Genomic DNA, 14,505 nt, shown 5'->3' on the forward strand with positions numbered 1-14,505 from the left:
TTCAGCCCTCAAATTGCTCTGTGGTCGGAAGGGTTTCTTCATTTATTTTTTAACTCTCCAGGAGCTGCAGTTTCACCACGGGAAGCACTTTAATCCCAAACGTGGATCTGGTTTGAGACCCGGGGCCTCCCAGGACTGCAGGGAAGGGGGTCACTGAACTTCCAGAATCCAGCCAACCGCCCACCCAGCGCCAGGGCTGGGAAGCGGCTGCAGGTCGGGAGGAGGGCGCAGGCCTCCAGGGAGGAACTGAATTACTAGAAAGCCCTGAGTATCAGCCCCCTAGGCTGCCTCTAGTGGGCCATGCCCAGCCCCCGCCCCCCAGCTTCCCACCCTCCCTCCCCACAGTCCTGATGTTCAGTCTGACTCAAGAGGCCTGGAGCACACAGTGTTACCACGCGGCCACAGGTCCCTGGCAGCGGGCAGCCTTGGCTTCCGTTAATCATGTTAGCTGATGTTTTACTGAGCCTTCATGTCATATAACCCTCACAATAACCTAATGAGGTAGGTACTATGAATATCCTCATTTCACAAGTGAGGAAACAGACTGGAGGAGGTTAGGAAATGTCCCCAGGTCATACAGCTAGCAAGTGAAGGAGGATTCACACCCAGCTGTCTCACTGCAGACGGCAAGCCTTAATGCCCATGCTACATGGCCCAAGCATACGCTGCACACAGCATCCTCAGAGAGCAGAACTCAGCCCGAAGAGGTGAAGAGCCTTGCTCGTAGTCACACAGCCCACTGGGGCAGTGTCGGACGAGGACCGAAATGCCATGATCTGGGCTAACATCCTTTCCACAATCACAGTGTCAACTACCGAGGCAGGTGAGAGCACACTCCAAGTATTCCCTCTTTTACAACGTTACGGTCTAACGGCCTATAATCGAAGCTTGACCCCTGGCAATGCCCCCACGCTAGTCCTGTCCACTCCCTCCAGTCTCTGCTCCATGACCTTCCAACAAACAGCTCGCCTGCCTCCACCAAAACTTAAACCCTCTCCCACAGCATTATAATCTCTCCCATCCCCCTCCAGGGCAGTGCGATCTCCAAGACTCCTAACGAGAAACCCCACACCACCCTGCCAGCTCATATTTATGCAGCACTTTATAGTTCTCAAAGCGCTCTTACAGACATCATCCAATCAACTCGACAACCCTTGAACTAGGTAAGCACCAGCACCTTTCTGAGGACTGCCCCCACCCCCATCCACAGGGGACAGCCCCCAAGCCAGGTGCTACTATATGACCATGTGTTCCTGACCATCACTGCTTGGACCAGCAGGAGACAGCTGACACAAAGGAACAATCAGACTCTTTCCTCAGGAATTTGAATCAAGGTTCTGAGATACAATTCAGTCTGATAGTTACTGGAAGGAGGATGGGTATATTTGGGGGCTGAGGACCCATGACATCTGGCACACATCCACAGACGCAGTGGCATCCTCCAGTTCCAGGCACTTGGGAGGCCAGCCGTATTTCCTGCCCTTGATTCCTTCATTCCCCCGTGGCTTCAAATAGCTCAAGCTGGCTTCTGTTACTTGCAGTCAGTAGAGTCTGAACTAACAGATGGGTGGATAATTATCTTCCTTTTGCAGATGAGGAAAGAGGCTCACAAAGGTGGAGTGACCAAATGAATATCACATGACCAAAATGTAGTAAAGGGGAGGTTAAAATCCCTGCGAAGTGACTCTCCTTCAGTGCCATCTCTTGCCTCCTTCCCTGGATTAAAGAAAGTGGCAGGTGCTCCCTTCTTGTTAGGTTTAAAAAAGAAAAATTATAACTGAGGATAAGTGATTAGGCTGGAGGCACTCCAGTGGTTTAAAGCCAGAGACAAGAAATACAAAATCCTCTCCTTTGAAACCATGAAGACAACCCTTTGCTCCTCTACATTTCCCAGCCTCCTTTGCAGTTAGGTTGGAGCCATGTGACCAGTTCTTGACAAATTAAATGCACACAGAAGTAACAGGTGTCAGTTCCTTGCTAAGGCAGTTAAAAGCCAGGGGCTGGGGAACTGTGATGGCCCCATATTCCAGATGGTGTGGCTACAGGTGGGGGAGGGCTGTCTAACCCACGTCAGACTTTCCATGAGCACAAATGAACCCTAGATGGTGTCAAGCCACTGGGATGTCAGGGTTTGATTATTACTGCAGCACAGTCTAGCTTCTCTCCTGGCTGAAACACATGAATCATTCAACCGGGGCCCTTCAGCACATTTCTCTGGTCTGCAGGACGCTGTATTTGTTTGTCTAACATTCATTTGTTCAACAAATATTTCTAGAACATCAAGACTAGATGCTGTCATGTGTCCATACAGCCAAGAGCACAGTAGTGAAAAAGACCCAATCCCTCTCCTCAAGATGCGCCCTATCTGGTGACCCACAGGCCCTACATTGGCACTAAAAGGAGCAGTCCTACAGGTGTGAAAGCAGGACCTCCCACCCAGCCACTGGCTAAACTGAGCCCAAGAAAAGGTCAGCTTCCAGGAGGCAAAGACAGCTTGTCCCAGCAACTCCGGGAGGGTAGCAGCCAAGACTGAGTTCACACCGGGTTTTCATACCCTGGGCTGTACCAGCTCCCCTCCTGCCAGCCATGCGGCCACACACAAGTGCCTCCCTTGCCCTGGGCACAGAACAGAGGGGAGAGGGCATCCAGGAGGAGTCATCAAGAGAGCAGGTGGCTGGAAGAACACAGGAGCAGCAAAAGACACGGCTCATCTGCCCTCACCCTCTTCTGCAGCAAGAGTTATCTCCTCTGGGAATTACACTCCTGCTTAATTTATTTTAGCCCCCAAAGTCCCCAACAGCTGAGCTTTTTTCCCCTGACCCCATGTAGTTGAGGGCCAACCAGAGAAATCATCACTCTGTCTCTTTCTGCCAAAAGCTAGATGAGGAGACAAGTGAGGCAGGTAGGGCCACCACATAGAGTTGTACAGGCTGTTCACTGCACAAGGTGCCCCTCCAAAGGGGCAAATGGGGCTGGAATCCAACCTATGCTCTGCTTACCAAGCTGCATACCCTGGAGAAAGGGTCCCTTCTTCTAATTCACACAAAGGTGTCTGCTCTATGCCGTGGCCCCAGAAGCACTGGAGCAGGGGCTTCTCCACAAGGAGCGAAGAAGTTTGGTGATGGGTCCGTGGGAATGTACTGTACTAGCCTCTCTCAATTTGGAGTCTATCTGAAAATTTTTACAATAAAGTTTAAAAAAAAAAAACCACATCCCACTCAGTAAGTGGCTGTATTACTTAGGCATGTTACCTTACCCCTTAGCCCTCAGCCTTGGTTCCCACACCTAAAAAGACAATAATCCCTGGCTCATAGTTTGGTACAGGACTAAATTAAAGGACTGAAGTGAAATGCTTGAAACGAGTGAGTCCTCTTACACATGGGAGCTGTTAACAGTAGCTACTGCTGATGGCTGGGGCAAGAAGGAAAACGAGGCGAAATGGGGGCAGCGGGGCCTTGCAGAGAAAAGCAACCGCTCTGGGGAAAGTTCGCCATGAAGCCAGAGGGTGTCTGAAAACGGCCGCCATATTACCATTCCTAAACTGGGCTTCCAGGGGGGCTGATCTGAGGGAGTTTTCTTGCAATACCTCCCTCCCAGGTGGACTTTGAATTCCTCTGGGGACTCCAGCCTCGGCTCACAATCCAAATGACAGTCCACAGAAAGGTCACAAAGAGTGGCTCAGAAAAGGATGCGCCCCCTAGCTTCCTCGCAAACTCAGAGACACACAGGGCGGCTTCTGGGTGAGGCGGGGCAGGCAGGGAGTACTCACACCTGGAAGGCTCCTATCTGAGTTCTAAAGAGAACAAGAGGGCCCCAAAGATGTCCCAGGGGAGTCAGGCGTTAGCACAGGGAGGGCCCCACCCCCTTCATGGGGTGGAGTCCAAGTGGCCATTCACGTCCCTAAAGGTCAAAAACTATGTTTGCAGTGTCTCTAGTTGTATGTGATGAATTTTTACATTATTATCTTCAAAATTATCACTGCTATGTATGAATTTCACCAGTGGTTTGCCATTTGAAAATGACACACACACCCCAATTTATTTCCCCTTAAGGCCTATTCCTTCCCCAGAGCCTCACAGGGATGGAGAGGGCTGGAGGTGGCAGTGGCACAAAGCTGGGAGCCCTTCCCAAATCCCCTGGGGGTATCTCACCCTTGGCTCGAGCCACCAAGACCCTCTGCGTTGGCCTGGCCTCTACCTTGGGATACCCAAACAGAAGGCCTCTGGTTTCAGTCAAATGCCACCTCACTCACTCGTGCTTTCTTTTCTTTCTTCTTTTCCAAGATGAAAGCTAATAGGATGATTCATTCTCTTAAGTCAACTCACGAGAAGAAAGGAAGTCACCCAGGTTCCCAATTCTCTCTCCTTTGAACACCAGCCACTCCATGGCTCACCCCCATATGCATTTCAGAGAGATGCAATAACAAAGAAGAATTTCCACTCAAAAGCCCATCCTTCACCTTGCCTTTCATGTGTCAAGAATTTGCTATCTGTATCCATAGCAGTTAGTTCTAAGTTTCTGAAGCTGTCACAGCTGAGGGCTGAGTTGGGCTGTAAAGACAGGCTTCCAAATAAAGTGATAGGAAAGGGATAGGAGATCCCTATCCAAATAAAGTGATAGGAGAGCAAAGAGACACATGGCCCTTAAATCCACAGCGCAGCCCCTCACGGCAGAGAGTAAAAATCCACCCAGAAAATGTCCTTCTCTGTCCCTGTCGGCTCTCTTCAGCTCTGTCCCAAACTTAGAAACAGCTGTTTCCCTATAACTCCAAAAAAAGCTCTCATATGCCCCATCTCCTCATTCTTTCCAACACTGTGATCTGTACACTTAATCTACCTCCAGGCTCAGCTTATCCCTCCCTCAGCTTGTCAAAGAAGAAGAGGAACAGTCAAGGAGTAAGAAGTACAACACGACAACAAAGCCCTCTTGGAAACACCATCTACAGACTCAGCAGCCCGGCTTTCTGAGTTCAGATCCCAGCTCCTCGGTTACCTAACTGTGTGACCTTGGGCACGTTGACTTAACCCTCTGAGCCTCCGTCTCCTCATACGGAAAGTGGTAAATAATACTATACTCATACGGGGCTGAGTAAATAAATATATACTCTTAAAATGCACAGGAAGGTGATTGGCATGCAATAAATACGTAATAAAAATGTTATCATTATTAGACCATCACAACCATCTAGTGCAACAGGGATTATTATTACCAGCTCTACTTAACAGATGTGTTCAAAAGCCATTTGTTGCCGGGGTACAATAATAGATTAACCTCAAGAAAAGTACAAATTAAAAAATTAAGTGATCTGCTCAGCACAACACAGATGACACAGTCCATACATGGCAGAGCTCAGCCTGGATCTCTCATCTTGGACTCCAAATCGCACGCTCAGAAATTTCACACTTTAACATGCTCCCTTCCTCAGGCATGGAAATTTGAGAAGTCCCATGGATAAGCATCAAAAACAGACTTCAATTCTATAAGCCCCAGAGAGTGGCAGTATCTCAAGGGAATGTTGCAGGATTTGCCAAACAAAATTAATTTCCATTTGTTTTCATATTCCAAGAAAATATACCAAAACGGCCTTCTACCACCTCACCAAAGGTGTCAAAAGACCCCTCAAGGCCAAGGATCACACCCACCTCAACAATAGTTCAGGCTCCCTCGAGAGGCTCCCAGGCTGTCAGCAATTTGCAAAAAAGGTCAGTGCAAATCATTTGGGAAGGCATTTGTGCAGGCCTGGCCTAAGACATGTAGACTTCCACCAAGCCCGTAGTTTTTAAAACCATGCACTGTCTTCACCCTGGGTAAATAGCAACCAGGCTACAGAAATATTTCCATCACACCCGAAAGCCTGCTTGCCACCATAACGCATTGAAATGGATGTTTCCAATTCGAGGAGAGCTCAACAAAAATATCGAGAAACACCCCAACCTTTCCAGCAGAGGTAACCATTCTGGCATTTAGGAAACCTCTGAACACTAGTAAAGGATGTTTGTGGACACAGATTATTTGGGAAACATATGCCCTCATGCCCAAAGTCTAACTATATCTAATACATGGATTGAGCCCATTTCTTCCAGCTCTATTATGAACGTTCATTCATTCGAAGATCTCTACACAAGTACTTTCATCAGTGCTCTTTGTGTATTTCAAGACTGTGATGAAATGATCTTATGGCCATGCTGGAGAGAACTAGGAGTAAAAAGAGTTTAGCACTGGAGCCCTGGCTCTACCACTAACTAGCCACGTGATTTCATGAAATGATGATAATAACAATAATAATAACAACAGCAGCAGCAGTAGCAGCAGCTAACGTTTATTGAGAACTTACGATTTGCCAAGCACGTGCTAAGGGCTTAATAAGTGATCCTCATTAGCAACCATTAGGGGATATTACTACTCCCATTGCATGGGTCAGGAAACTAAGACTCCGAGAGCTTGAGTAACTTGCCCCAAGAACACAGCAGCAACTAGCAAGGGTGGATTCAAACACAGGCAGTCTGACTTGCGGTTCTTAACTACATACCATAGTTCTTTTCAAGGTGCTTAATGACCCAGGACCACAAATCCCTCTATAGGAGCCGTCTGGATAATCTTCAAAATCCTTTCTGGCTTTGAAATTCAGTGATTCTTTTAGAAATAAAATGAATTTATGACTTCGAGGAATAAAATGCAATGATGCTCTAGCACTGCTAAGGTGGGATGAAACATCTGTGTCTGCCACACCCACATCCGGTCCGGGGAGGAAAAGTGCTGATTTTCTAGGATAATGATGCCCTGTGAAACCACCAGACTGGCCCCAAACCGTCTCAGGAAGAACGACAGCTTGAAGACAGCGTCTTAGAAGATGCTCCAACTTGCAAAGGTCTGCAAGTCTCAACTATCAGCTCTCAAACCTTCATTTGTCTCTCTTTTTTTTTTAAGGAAACTCAAACACAAGAAGATGCAAGTTTTAAGGATACCGGTACAAGGTGGGTGTAGGCCTCATGGCACACTTACACCTGGCTTTCCTCTCAGCTCTGCACCTGCTCGTGGAAAATCCACCTCATCCAGGTAATCTGTGTTTTACAGCTTCCCTACAACCTCCCAGCTCAGTAGTCCTGTAACTGTGCGGGGTTTTGCCCTGTGCACACCTGCTGCTATCTTCCTTCTTACGCTGCCTCCCAGCCCATAGACACACACATGCTCAATGGCCGCCTTCCCCGACTCCAGCTCTGATTCATCTTCCTCCTCTCCCTGCTCAGCCACAGGAGTTCCCTGCCCACCCACCTTGCCACTAGTGGCAGCCAATGGTGAGACTCTCCCAGCTCACTTCTCTCACTCGCCCTAGCTCCCCGCGCGTGCTCTCTCTCTCTCACTCAGCTCCTGGTACAGCCTGAAACCGAAACTAATCTCAGACCTGAACGAAGTGAAATAACGATTTCCTACGCCTGATCATCCTACACGACTACAAAGAATCTTCTCCGCAGAGCTCCAGATCTAGCGTGTTGGTCGCCGGGAAAAACAGAGTTCTGCAGGTGCCTGCTAAAACCCGATGCTTCCTTAATGAACAGGCAGGAGGAAGGAAGAGATCCTCCACAGGGTTTTCTGCTGCTGCTGCTTTTCTTTAATTTGCACAAGTTAATTTAAATTCACCCCAGCAAGTAAAGTTCACCACCCAGTATTTTAAATTCCTTTTCCAGCATCGGTTCGTGTTTGGCTCATTCTTAAGCAGATTCTCTTCTGAGAGCAAGCCTTGCTCCCTTTGGAGATCTCTGCAGCCATCTTGCTTGCTACGCAGCTTAGATGGCTAGACCACATGCTTTTCCTAAATTCGAAAAATGCAGCCTTTACTTTCACGCTGGGAACAAAAACAACAACTACAACAAACGAACAAAGAGAGCAGGTCATCGTAAATGAACATAAGGTCTGCCCTTGAAACCCTTTCAAAGAATTATACATTCTGAGAAAAATCCCAAACTGTTCTGTTCATCATTCTTGCCCCCAGCATGCTTTTGGACGCCTTCCTCTGTTGCTGGGGGCATCGTGTAATGATTCAGTTGTCGGCTTGGGCAAAACAGAATTGAAATGGTAAATGTACTGGCCCAACAAGTGTTTGGTAAAAGAGTAATAACTTGTGGATCGTCTGCTATTCACTCTTCATTCAACAAAGTTTACTGAAGGCCCTGTAGGTATGCCTGAAGCTCATCTAGGTGCTGGGCCAGAAGGGTGAATAAGATGACCGCTGGCTCCGACTGGGCCATTCTCAGAAACATCTCGTGATTAGGAGCTGAAGCTTTTCTCTAGTGCCAGTGGCCAGACAAGCGGTCAACTACTTGCAGGTCTCCTGCAGCCCTCTTCACGAGGCATGGACTCCACCCAGTAGGGCTGCGGAGTGCCCCCAGAATGCATCCCCTCTGACAGGGATTGACACAGGGCAGCACACGGCTGCTTGGCAGATGTGGTTTGTGTCTTGGCTCATTAACTAATGAATGAGCCACTTACGGTGATGGGCACTCTTCAGCCACTTCAATGGTAAAAGGAGGGGTTAGGCCAGATGTGAGCAACATTCTAGCTCAAAAATTCCAGATCCTTTTCCCCTCCCGTTGCTGAGCTGACACAGATCTCGAGGGGCCTCTACTTCATCTTCCTGTCTCCAGATGAAACCTCTTAAACCACAAAGACAAATGGAACTTGTTCCCATTTCTAAAGACCTTCGGGGATGGCGGTTCCCCTCCGCTCCTGTGTCACTTGTTCTCACATCTCACATCCTATCTGCAACACTGTCCTCAGACCTTACTCGAGTCCTTCCTCTGCAGTTTACATTCATTTGCCTCTGGTTCTGCTTCTAAGTACGGAGAGACAAGAGTGAATCACTGTGTTCTGAGCAACAACTCTTACAAGATTTTTATTTCTTCTTCAGCATGTTCACTGCAGGCAGTATAGGAGGTGACTTTAAAAACCACAAAAGCATCAAGGTAGCCAAATAAGGCAAGGGCGTTGCAGGATCCAGAAAATTCGACCCTCGGTTCTACTCAGAATTCACAGAGTGGGAGAGCAATACACTCTGTGGTCAGATCGAAAGCCCATGGGAGGCTTCCCTGGTGGTGCAGTGGTTGAGAATCCGCCTGCCGATGCAGGGGACACGGGTTCGTGCCCCCGTCCGGGAAGATCCCACATGCCGCGGAGCGGCTGGGCCCGTGAGCCATGGCCGCTGAGCCTGCGTGTCCGGAGCCTGTGCTCCGCAACGGGAGAGGCCACAGCAGTGAGAGGCCCGCGTACCGCAAAAAAAAAAAAAAAAAAAAAAAAAAGCCCATGGGGCAGCAGCCACCTTTACCCTCACTCAGCTCAACTGCCCCCTCCTGCAGGAAGCCCTCCCTGTCCCAGCTCCTCTTCTGGCTGGAAAAGCATCCCCTTCTTCAGCGCTTCACCTCAGTGCAGCATTTGCCATGGCAGCTACAGTTCTAGGCTGACATGTTTATCCCCCCAACTAGACTATAGCCATCTCCCAGACAGGGGTCATGTCTTAGTGACCTTTGTACTCAGGGTCAGGCCCCAGGAGAGTGTCTGGCACTGAGCCAGTGGTTCTCAGTAGGCTGCGCTAGGCTGAACCCTCCAGGCACGTCCCAATGATGCTTGAATGTTGCATTATCAGCCCTTCACCCGGAGCACGTAACCCCTCCAATCCCCCCACCCAGCATCCCCGCCTCCCAGCCCTTGGCTCAGTAGGGGTCTCTCTGAGAATTTCCCTAACGATGTAAGCTCTATAGCCAGGCCTCTTGGGTTCAAATCCTGGCTCTGCCAGTCTCTAGCCATGTCACCTTGGTCAAGTTACTTAACCCCTTTATAGCTCCGTTTCTTCACTGAAAAATAGATATAATATCTCATAGGACCTTGTGAGGATGAAAGGAGCTGATCCACGAGAAGCACTTGGAACAGGGTCTGAACCACAGCAAGTGCTCAGTGAGAGCTGGAATTATTATTTACCAAGCCTATTGCTTCACAGAACCCCTGACCTGCCCCTGGCAGCTTCCACTCCTGACTGACATTGGGCCTGCCCTCCCCCCACTAGACCCCCTTCCTCCAGGCCCCTTCTGCCAGTTCCTCCAGGACCAATATTAGCATTAACATAGAAAGCCATTCAACCCTTTTTACTGATTATGATCCTCCCCCCACCCCACCCCCACCAGCTTAGAGGGCAAATCCTCCAAAGAGAAGGGAGAAGAGTTGGTTCCACAGCAGGGCTACGAACGCCGGGTCATTCTGCCCCCAGCTATGTTTCTCTGTCATCTCTTGACATTTCAGCTCATCATCTCCCCTCTGCTCAAAATTTAAGCCTCATCCTATCCCATCCCACCCCTCCAAAAGCCAGCCTCAGCCTCTAGTTTTTACCAAAGATCTTCCTTAGCAATAAGAAGCCTCAGAACATTAGCACCCAAGTGAAGAAATAATAATAATAATAGTAGCTTCTGTCTGGCATAGATCTCCTTTCATTTTTTCTAAAGCTGAGAAACTGAAGCATCTACAAAGTCATAGAGTAAGATGGAGAGCTGGAATTGCAACTGGGAATATGTATGTAACTTCAGATCCTGCATTCTAAGCCACTAAGCTATTATGGAAATGGGCACAGAGTGGCCGGATTGCCTCCTGGGGGTGGAGGTTAGAGGGATTTGGAAAGTTTTCATCCCACCAATCATTCCTCAGTGCATTTCACATTTTATGAAAAGGGAGTTTATGTTGACAGGCATTGTTACTCTATTTATTATTTATGACCTGTTTTAAAGATAAGAGCCATAGCTGCATTATTAGGAGTCCATTATATTACTCTGACACATCAGAGACGCCTACTGGGAGGTTAAAAGCAGAGAGCATCAGAGAAGAACTGAGTGAGCCGACATAACCAGCATTCTAAACTCACCAACCTGTGGCAGCCGGTGTAGCGGCCGACAGACAAGTCCTGGCCACCGATGAATGCGAATCTCTAGTCACCACAACGGGACCCTTACATCCCACCAACACAACTTCCAAGTTCCCAGTCAGGGACCACTGGACCACAGTGTCTCCAAAGCCCTTTATGGTTCTCACTTCCTGTAAGTCTAAGAGCCAACAAAACGGAGACATCACCTCCTCCAGGCCACCTTGTATAGTCAGAGGTGATCCCTGTCTGACTCCCAGCTTCTTGCCCCCCAAGGCTCCAGAATACACCTGCCTATGTTGCTTATTGCCAGGATCGGGGAAATCCATAAGGGCAAAGTAAATGTAGGAAGCTCTGAAGGAACAGACTAGTCTGAGTGCTACCACATGCTCAACACTGCTTGCTAGGCAAAGAAAAGTCTCCATGGACTACCATTGTCTGGGGGCACCTGAACCTAAGAAGGGCTTCTCAGTACCAAGCAGAGAAGTCACAGACAGCAGACCCTACTAAAGGCTCTTCCAGATCCCCAAGTATAAATGCCACCAACACCTGAGCAGCAGCCCAGGGCCCAGTGAGCTTTGGCTAAGAAAGAAAAGGCAGGCCAGGTCTCCTTGGGGGTGCACTGGGGATGGTGACAGCCATTCCCTCTGGCCCCGACTTGCCTAGTCCAGAAGGATCTAAGGAACCTAAAATACCTCGATCCTGGCCTTGAACAACTCTGCCCAAAGACCTCCTCAAAAGGAGGACTGTCTTTCATGCTTACACTCTCCACTGAAGCACCTTCTCCCACCTCAACCCCGTGGCCCCAAGAATGAGCTGGGGCTATTAAAGCACCTCGCTCCTATTCTGTTGAAACACCAGAATATCCGTCCCTCACCCTAGTCCCTGTATTTACCTCTAATTCAACAGTTCTGTGGCCCTGGCCCAGTTAGTGCCCAGAGCCTTCTCACCACATAGACAGCAAAATCAGCCCCTGGAGAAGGGCCACCACATCAGCCCCCATCCTCTGGCTAGCTGTAGGGAGCTGGGATCTGGTCCAGGGTTTCCAGGTCTCTATGGCCACGGCCCAAAGTCGCATCGGAAGGTCATGAGAAAAGCCCTCTTGAGAGGTCTGCTCTCCGCACCCTGGGACTATTCACTGACCCGACACAAAGGAGAGAACTGCTCTGAATGGCCTAGGCTGGACCAGACTGTAGATCAGGGGTCTCAACAGGGGCCCCAGTTCCAAGGGGCACAGTGACCTTCTGATACTACATACAAAATGTGTCCTCACACACATGCACGTGTCAGAGGGAGGGAGGGGGGAGTTAGAGTTGTCACCGGATTCTCAAAGGGACACATAACCCCAACTCTGGCCCCAAGTCCCTCCCCCCCGCCCCATCATATCATCATCCCTAGACCATCCTAGCTGCCCAAGGTCTCTCTCCTATTTAAGGATGTGCCCAGGCCCGAGTCCCCACTCCTGATCCCCTGTCTCCTGCTCCTTCCAGCTGCAGAACGTGAGCTGGGGTGGGGTCCCTCACACACCCTCCAGCTTCCTGGTGACCTGAGCCAGGTTTCTCTCTCCAGCCCAGGGATGCCATCCTCCATTCAAACTGAGGTTCCAAAGGCCTCGACTGCCAACAACAGAGAGGGACCCATTTCACACTTGATCCCAAGGGGGCCAAATCTCATGGTGAGACAACTTCCTTCATGAGAGAATTCCTGGTGTCCCTCACCTCCTTCAGGCACACCTGGCCAGCTCCACCCAGGCTGTAAAGATGAGCATGCCTGGCAAAGAAAAGGAATGAGAGGCCCAAGCACCTCCCTGAGTCCCTTCTCCCGAGCAGGGCGGCTCAGGGTACTGCAGGGTAACTAACAGGAAGGCACCCTCCCCGTGCTCAGCGATGCTCCTGCCGGAGGGTCAGGTGGGGAGTGAGAAGGTCTTGTATCCTCTATCACCTCTAGGACAACTTAATAAATTCCCAGTCACCCTCCACTCTAACCACAAAAAGGAAAATCTAAAACCTCCCTCCGCTTAAATCAAATTCCTCTCCCGGAATTTCATTTCTTGGAACTAAAACTTCTTTTAACGGGAAAAGAAACGGGCAAGCCCGTGCTAGGTGTAAGACAACAATGCAACCAGAAAATGAAGAGGAAAGAAAGAATTAGCGCCGACACCAACCCCCTGGAGCGTAGAGCCCTGGGCACTTAGGGCCGGACGGGGTGGGGTGGGGGGGAAGCAGGGGCGGGGACAGTGCCTGGTGAACTTTCCCTGGCCGAGCCACGAGAGATGCAGCTCCCAGGGGACCGGGTGGAACCAGAAAAAGCTGAGCCGACCTGTGACATCCGCGGGGACAGGAAGCGAACCTCCCCTTTTCCTAAAAGGAGCTCTGGCCCCGGCAGGCGCCCCCCGCCCCGCCCCCCCGCCAGCCGTCGCCAAGCAGCCAGCGCCCCCCCCAACCCGGCCCGGGCCAAGCGAGGAGGGGCGCCCACACACACAAGGGGGAGCAGCCGGGGAAGGGGCTCCGGGCGGCGCCGGCTCGCCGAGGCCTCGCTCGCTTTCCCCGCGCTGCCCGCCCGCGACCACCCCTCTCCCCGCGCGACCCGCTCCCAGCCCCCAGGTGCCCGCTCGCCCGCGCGCCCGCGGCCCGGGAGGAGGCGGCGGCTCGGGAAGGATGCGGGGCCGAACCGCCGCACGAGGCTGAGGCGGCGCGGGCTCCCGGCAGCAGCGGCGGCCGCCCAGGGAATCAAACTCGCGCCCGCCCGGCCCTCCCGGCGGCGCCTCGGAGACCGGGCCCGGGAAGGTGGGGCCTGGCCGGGTCGGGGCCGCGCGCGGGCCGGGCGGCGCCGGCGGGGAGCGAAGGGAGGTCTTACCGAGCAGCCGCGCGCGCGTCCGCTCCCCGCGGGCCGGAGAGGCCGGGGGCTGGGGGGAGGGGCGCGATCCCGCGGCGGCGGCGGCGGCGGCGGCGGCGGCGGGCCGGGTGCGGCGGCGCGGCTGGGGCGCGGGAGGCGGGGAAAGCGAGGCGCGGCCGGCTTCCTAGCGGCGGGCGGCGCGAAATGCAGCTGTCCCTGCGCGGCCGCCGCGGGGCCACAAGTGGGGCTGCGCGGGGAGGAGCGGGACTGCGGGCCGAGCGCGGGCCGGGCAGCGGCCCCCAGACCCTCTCCGATGCAGACCCCTCGGAGGGAGGAGGGAAGCGGTATCGGGGTCCGCTAGTAACGCAGTCGCGGGGGCCGGGGGCTGCCAGGCCAAGACGAGGCGGATCCCCGCCGGACCCCCGCAGCAGCCGCGGGGACTCCCGGCTGGCGGGCCGGAGGGCGTGAGCGGGGAGTCTCGGTCCCGGGCAGAGTGGGTGCGGGGCGTCCTGCCCCACCCTGCTCGGGGAGCGACGCCGGGAGGGAGACCAGAGACCTCGGCTGGGGGCGGGGGAGACCTAAGAGCCGGACTGCCCGAGAGGGTGCAGAATGTGGACACGCATCTGGGACCTGGGACACCTGTGGTGGAGGGGAGGGAGGCCCCCCGGGAGTAAGGGCTCAGGAAAGTAAACAAAATAAAAGGCTGAGGTCAAAGGAGATGGTGGGGAGGAGGTCAAGAAATCAAAGTAGTACCCAATCACACCATCAGATGT

General features: G+C 52.0%; 1 protein-coding gene across 2 annotated transcripts in view; it reads right to left on the reverse strand.

Moving 5' to 3' along the window:
* CUEDC1 (CUE domain containing 1) overlaps positions 1–14,048 on the reverse strand; it is a 76,344-nt gene extending 62,296 nt beyond the window's left edge. For both annotated transcript variants that reach the window (XM_079904949.1, XM_079904947.1), the window contains exon 1: positions 13,754–14,048. The gene's annotated coding sequence lies outside the window, so the exon portion shown is untranslated. The remainder of the gene's footprint in view (positions 1–13,753) is intronic.
* Positions 14,049–14,505: the final 457 nt, after the last annotated feature.

The sequence above is a fragment of the Stenella coeruleoalba genome (assembly GCF_951394435.1).
Source record: "Stenella coeruleoalba genome assembly, chromosome: 19".
Taxonomy (NCBI): domain Eukaryota; kingdom Metazoa; phylum Chordata; class Mammalia; order Artiodactyla; family Delphinidae; genus Stenella; species Stenella coeruleoalba.